The 7,459-nt window shown below is 38.5% G+C and overlaps 1 pseudogene; it reads left to right on the plus strand.

Annotated features, from left to right (window-relative positions):
- Positions 1-613: 613 nt before the first annotated feature.
- On the plus strand, positions 614-3,728 carry LOC136509406 (replication factor A protein 1-like; annotated as a pseudogene).
- The last annotated feature ends 3,731 nt before the right edge of the window (positions 3,729-7,459 follow it).

Raw genomic sequence — 7,459 nt, forward strand, 5'->3', positions numbered from 1 at the left:
TAGTACCTAATACAGAGAGAGTATTTTAGTGCTGACTCAATATCAAATTGCATGGATACATGTAATGATGCAAATGTATTGTACCCTGTAGAATATTTGAATACCTTATATGCAAATAATTTTCCTTCACATCGATTGAAGCTTAAGAATGGAACACCAATAATGTTGTTAAGAAACCTTAATCAAAGCTTAGGCCTTTGCAACGGAACAAGGCTAGTAATAACTAATTTAGCAGATAATATTATAGAAGCTGTTATAATAACAGGTACACATATAGGAGAGAAGACATATATACCTAGAATAAATTTGACTACATGCGGAAATCGCTGGCCATTTACTTTGTGTCGAAGACAATTTCCTATAAAAGTTTGCTATAGCATGACCATAAATAAAAGCCAAGGGCAGACTCTATCAAAGGTAGGAATATATCTTAAAAAACCAGTTTTTACACATGGACAACTCTACGTTGCAGTCTCAAGAGTTACAAACAAAAGTGGCATGAAAATATTGATTGAAAATCAAGATGGCACATGTGGAACGACCACTAAAAATATTGTATATAAAGAAGTAATACAGGTGGTTTGATTTTATAACTCCTCTTTATTTCAGATTGCAGATGCAGGGAAATCCAGTTCTACTCTCAGAGCTGCGGCCGAAAGGACTGGAGTATGTCATATGTGTGCGGATATCAAGAATGTGGGAACACAGAGGCACCAATGAACAAAATGATATCAAGCACCTTGACCTTGTTCTGGTTGATGAAAAGGTATCATGAAATGTGCAATACACAACATACTATATGTGCCCCAGAATTAATATATTGCTACTAATATTTTTATCCTCCATCTACCACAGGCCAATGCAATTTATGCTGAGATTCCACCTGATGCAATTCCTGTTTGCAAACCTCATCTAGAAAAAGGCAAAATTGTCTATGTGGCGAAGATAACAGTAGAGAAAGCCAAGCCAACATTCAAGGTTGTGGACCACCCCTATATGATCAGACTAAATAAGAGAACAATAATTGCCGTGCCAAATGATCAGCCAGACAGCTTTCCAAAATACACATTCTCGCTCACTCCTTTACTAGCCTGCTTCAGTACCTAAAGAATGAAAATTTTCTAGGTACTCTACTTTTCCTCACAGTATAAACTAATCATTTCACACTACTTTTTTTCAGATGATAAAAAAATAATTATTTAAATCTAACACTATTTCATCTTGCAGATGTCATTGGAAGAATTATTGCTGTGTCAAATGCAGCAAATGTTTACTTAAGTTCAGGAGATTTAATGATGAGGAGACTAATAAAACTCCAGGACCTCAGGTATTCATTAAAATTAAGACATACACTACTTCAAACTGCGAAGTCATCTCAGTTTGGTACATTCAACATATTTTCTTTCCTACTTTATCCTATATGTTCTTTCAATCTCTAAAATATGAATCAAAAATAATAGCAACCTGATCGGTACAGCTACTCTGGCTGTACAGTTTGGTTACTTTGATTACTGTACAGTTTGTGTTTGTTTGCTTTGCATCAGCAGCCTACAACACTGCAGCCGTAGCACAGCCGAGCGGAGCCTAGATCTCCTATCCTTTTCTGTTTTGTCAAGTGTAGCAGCTTAAATTGTTTTCAGCAAAAGCAAGTTTCATTGAGAATTTTTTTATCACAAGAGTTTCTAATTATAATTGTCTTATGCTACAGTGGAAACACCATCGATTTATCACTTGTTGGAAAAAGAGCCCTAGAATTTGATGGAGAAACGGTTCTAAAAGTTGGAAACTATCATTTTTTAAGTGGCAATATTTGTGGGCACTCTAATAAAAGTCTACAAGGGAAACTATCATTTTTTAAGTGGCACGTCAGCATGTCGCTGGTATATCAACCTCAATGATATACCTGAAATCAAAGCTTTCCAGAAAAGGTAAAGAAATATATTAATCTATCTATACATTCTATGTATGTTGCTCTTATCAAAAGCTTCTAATTTAACTATCTCCCATGGCTCTATAAATTGCAGTCTTCCACTTGTATCTGAGCCAATTCAGCATCTATATCTTCAAAGTGAAGATGATAGCCAGCGGAGCTTCGAGCAAAAGACATTGCTACAACTAAAGGATATAGACCCTTTCACTGAGAAGGTAATTTTATTATTTACCCATACAAAAAACCTTAGACTTTTATAATGAAAGAATTATATCCAACTAATTATATATACAAACTGTGAATCCATGCAGGATAAAAAATATGAATGTACTGTTACCATTATTACAATCACAGAAAACGAACCATGGTGCTACCGAGCATGCACAATTGACAACCATACTATCAGACATCAAGATAAAAACTTTAAATGCACTAAAGAAGATTGCACAAACACCCAGTTTGATTGGAGGTAAGCCAATTCTATTTTCCCATTATAAACAAGATTATATACTAATTACACAAAAAACAATCTCTAACAGCCTGTACTTTATTGTTTTCAGATACAAGATATCATTTATTGTTACTGATGGAACATATAATCTTGAGTTCATGATCTTTGAAAAACGAGGAGCAGAACTCATTGGTAAAAGTGCAGAGACTCTCCGAAAGCAATATGACATCACACAGACTCCTCCAGAAGTCATATTATTGATAAATCACAAATTTACCTTCATAGTCAAGGTTCTGTACAAAAGCATAAATGCACTTGAGCCATCATTCGAAGTTGTTCTCATCAAGGAGAGATTTGGAAAGCAACCAGCACCACCTATGTCTCAATTATACAAATCTCCAGCAGTTGCACCCAGCTCAACTGTGTTTGCAGCACACGAAGATTTACCACTTGTACTTCCCATAGGATCTAAAAACATTCAAGGCCAGGTAAAAGTCTAAAACATTTACATTATTACTCACACCATTTTTAGCAAACTATATATGCACTAATAACACAAGTACAGGGCGAAACACAGACCATGGATCTTGATCCACCGAGGTATGCATTTAAAATGCTTAGTCACATGGTTTTAGAAATTTGACTGTTTGTGTTTCCCCACATAAATTTTTTTAATTAAAGTTCGATAATTCATTAACCTGTCATAAATTTATACTGCAGCATCTCTGGTAAAATTATATCAGGCAAAAGAGACTATGAAGAAAGTGCTAGCAACAATCAGGTGTGCGCACCTAGCATTTGTGCACATAAAAAAATGAATATATTAAATCTGTCATTCATACCTATCAGTTCTTAATTTTTAATTATCAAACAGGAGATTCAAGATGACGATTATCCAAAAACTAAAGCTACGACCAAAGGCACAAGCCAGCGACTAAGGTAAGACTCGCATACACCTATCTCAGCCCAATTTATCTATGCAAGTGTTTTATTCACCTCTTAGATTTAATATATATATATTCCTTTTTTTTGACAGATGAAATAGTATGAACAAGACTGCCCCTTCATTAACATATCTACGGAGTTTTTCCTGGGGAAGACATATCTTTTGCTGTGTATAGATGCTCTGTTGGATGAAATATCCCCAAAGTGTCTTCTAAGAAAGACAAGACTTTTGCTAGAGTCTCTCTAGGACAAGACAAACCTTTTGACTGTAAAACTAAATCCAACACACCGTTGTTGGATATACATGATCTTCTGCTGTACCTATGCTGCACTATTAAGGGCTTGCTTCTAACTTTTGTAAAACTAAATCCAAGACGCTGCTGTTAGATATACAATAATCTGTTGCTGTACCTATCCTGCACTGAATATTCCCACTGGGTAACATACGGCGGGCACCCTGCATGGCTGCGCGGCAATGCCGCGCGTGCTTTTCTAGTGAACTTTAAATCCAACAAGCATGATGACGGCAAACTATTGTTCCATAGGGCCCGTTGGGTTACTAGATTAGTATAAGCCTCACCTTATTATTCTTGGATTCCTTAGGGTAATTAAGTATATCGGTGTTTTCTTATAGGTGGTTGCATTGAGTGTCATGTAACGTAAGAATCTGATACCTCTAGTTATGTGTAGTAACCCTTAGATTTTTGAGAGGATATTGTGAGTATGACACAAGCATGCATCGTAGTAAGAACGATGTAGACAAATCCAATAGAAAATCCTAAATGATGACGTTGAAGGAACCATGATAAGAGATTAGGATTTTGGCGAAGTTAGCCTCAAATTCGATCTATAATCACAACTCCAAGAACACAAGTGATTGTTGCTCTCCCATAACCCTACTTGATACTCTAGGACTCACTGATTCTTGTCCTATACAAAAATCTAGTGCAATAGAACTGTCTAGCCTAATTCTCTTGAGCGCTCCTAATTGCTCCTTACAAGATTTGGACAAGACCCTTGTGTCGGCTTAGTTTATGCCTATGGCCTCCACCCTGTGTTTATATAGTCCCTTCCAAAGCTCTCATACATGAAAGAGGAGACACTCAAGTCATAATAGAATTAGAAATCCCAATAGCACACCTCTCTTGAGTCCTAATCTAAATAGAGTCATCATACAACACGTAATATGAAGATGATTTAATAGAGAACCCATACAATTGGTTGTTGAAAGGATCAAGATGCCCAAGAGGGGGGGTGAATTGGGCTAATTCTAAATTCTCTTACAATAATCAAATCCTACGGATAGCCCAATTAACCCCTTGTGCCTAGAAAAGTGTTTATATCAAACTAATGCACAACAACCTCGCAACCTATGTTCCAAACTTACTCTAGCAAGCAATTCTATGGATGTAAAACAAGTATTGAATTGCTCAAAGTAAATACTCAAAGTAAGTGCTCAAAGTAAATAGAGAGAGAAAGGAACACGGCGATGTTTTGCCGAGGTATCGGAGAGTCGCCACTCCCCACTAGTCCTCGTTGGAGCACCCGTGCAAGGGTGTAGCTCCCCCTTGATCCGCGCAAGGATCAAGTGCTCTCTACGGGTTGATTCTTCGATACTCCGTCGCAGCGAATCACCCAAAGCCGCTCACAACTTGAGTTGGGTCACCCACAAGCTCCGCCGGGTGAACACCAAACTCCCAATCACCACCAAGCCGTCTAGGTGATGGCGATCACCAAGAGTAACAAGCACGAACTCTCACTTGACCACGCGAAGCCTAATGAGAAGATGGATGCACACTTTGCTACTCTTGATTTGCTAGTGAGGCTACTCTCTTGGATTCTCAAATCACAAACACCTCACTAGGACCTTGCTCTTCTTGGCACTCACAAACGTGTTTCTCAGCTGTTGGAATGAGCAAAAGTAACTCCACTCACGAGTGGAGCTTCTATTTATAAGGCAGCCTAAAAAACGAACCGTTATGAGCTTCTGCGGGATGACCGGACGCTCCGGTCGTGATGACCGGACGCTCCGGTCGTGATGACCCGCGAACCAGTAGTAGAGAGTCGACCGGACGCTGGCAGGGTCCGGTCAACACTGACCGGACACGTCCGGTCGCATAAAACCCTTACTGGAACCTTACTGGACTCGACCGGACGCTGAACCCTCAGGGTCCGGTCAGTATCGACCGGACGCGTCCGGTCGCACTTTCTCAAGTCTGGACCCTTACTGGAGTCGACCGGACGCTGGCCCTCAGCTCCGGACGCTGGCCCTCAGCGTCCGGTCACATGACCTCCCAGCGTCCGGTCACACCAGACTTGATCTCCTCGGTCAAATGAACTGACCGGACCCTGCGGCCAGCGTCCGGTCGCACCGGAGCCAGCGTCCGGTCAGTATTTGACCCTCTATTCACTTCCAACTTCCGAACATATGTGAATGAAGTTTGCTCCATAGGATCATAGGCATTCATAGGAGCTACCTAGAGCTAGTTTTAACAAGTGTGCACCACACCTAACTCACTAGACTTAACTAGGTCAAGCTACCCGTTCATACCCCCCTTAATAGTACGGCCAAAGGAAAAACAAAGTCCTAAACTACTCTAAGTGTCTCTCCAACTCCAATCGACACTTAGAACTAGTTATCCTTAACCTTGTCGTCCATCCTTTGAAAACCGAAACGATTTCCATCGTAGGGGTATGACAACCTCGATTGCCCAATCGATCTCCATTACCATGACCTAACTTAATTGCCTCTGCAAAACACACGTTAGTCATAGTAATCTTGTATTGACATTAATCACCGAAATCCAACTAGGGGCCTAGATGCTTTCAGTTGTCTTTTAAGTTGCTTTGTAAAACAACTGCATCTTTCTCTCATGTTCATCTCTCTCTTTCATATTATTTAAAATCCTATGCAGCACAACTTAAGACAAGCATGAGACTACTGACTTGTATCTATGCACTTTCCTTTAGAAGTAAAATCACATAAAGTACCTCCTAGAAACAAGCTTAATACCCCCTCTATTCATAAATGTACATAATTTTAGCATTTAAAATTTGTCACAAATATAAGCACTTCTGCTAAAACCCACCACTCCCTTCCCATCAATAATTAACATATCATTTTAACTACTACTGGTGTAATATTGATATTTTAAGTTTAAATTTGTGCCTGTAATTTATAGCATCGACAGAAAAAGATAGAAGGTAATTACGAGTTAAATAATATTATATGGTACTCTTAGTTCTTTTATAGGATAGGATTTGAAAATTCCAATCTTTTGTTTTTTGCCTATGGGTTTCTTTTTTAACATATTATTGACACTATATTGTAATAAAAAGAATAAAGTTTAATCCCACCCTAAAATTGTCATCGAATTTAAACAACACCCTCGAACTAAATATTGGACAACATATCCCCTTAATTTCACAACCAGAAAAATCATAACACCCTAAAATAGTTCAGTGGTTTCAATGTTGGCTTAGGTTGATATGTCACATATGTGACATGTGGGCCCCACATGTCTTCAGTGTTTTAGCCTTGTCATCTTTTATTGAATACTTGGACCCCTAAATGATCTCAAATGGAAACAAGTTCATTTAGAAAAGTGTTGGATCTCATTGAGCACTGCAAACTAGATATAGAGCATGTCTCCATCTAAGATGGTTCAAAAAAAATTAAAAATTGAATTTCATAATTACAGAATTAAAACAAAATTTTGGATCTCTAAACGATCTCAAATAAAAAAAGATGTCTACTACAAAGTTGTAAAGCATGTTGAGATCTACAACTTTGGCATGAACCATAAAAAAAAAGTGGGTGTCACAATCTATTTTTACTAATTGCTTGACTTTCAAAATCCCCATACATATAGTATGCCTTAGAAAAGAAACAGAGGAAGTATATTTTTGTAGCCTTTAATCTCTGTGAACAAGCTAAGGTGCAGTTAGTCTAACTGTTTCTTGCATACTTACATTCATAGATGGGAACCCAGGAAGAGGTGCTGCAACCGGATGTGCTGCGTGAGGACAGCTTGGTGGGTCTAAATAAAATTGCCATGAAGGATCATGCACCAGCATGGATCACAAAAGACACGATGAAATCAGCGGTTGCACTGCTCCAACCACAATGCGGG

Source organism: Miscanthus floridulus, chromosome 15 (assembly GCF_019320115.1).
Source record: "Miscanthus floridulus cultivar M001 chromosome 15, ASM1932011v1, whole genome shotgun sequence".
Classification (NCBI taxonomy): domain Eukaryota; kingdom Viridiplantae; phylum Streptophyta; class Magnoliopsida; order Poales; family Poaceae; genus Miscanthus; species Miscanthus floridulus.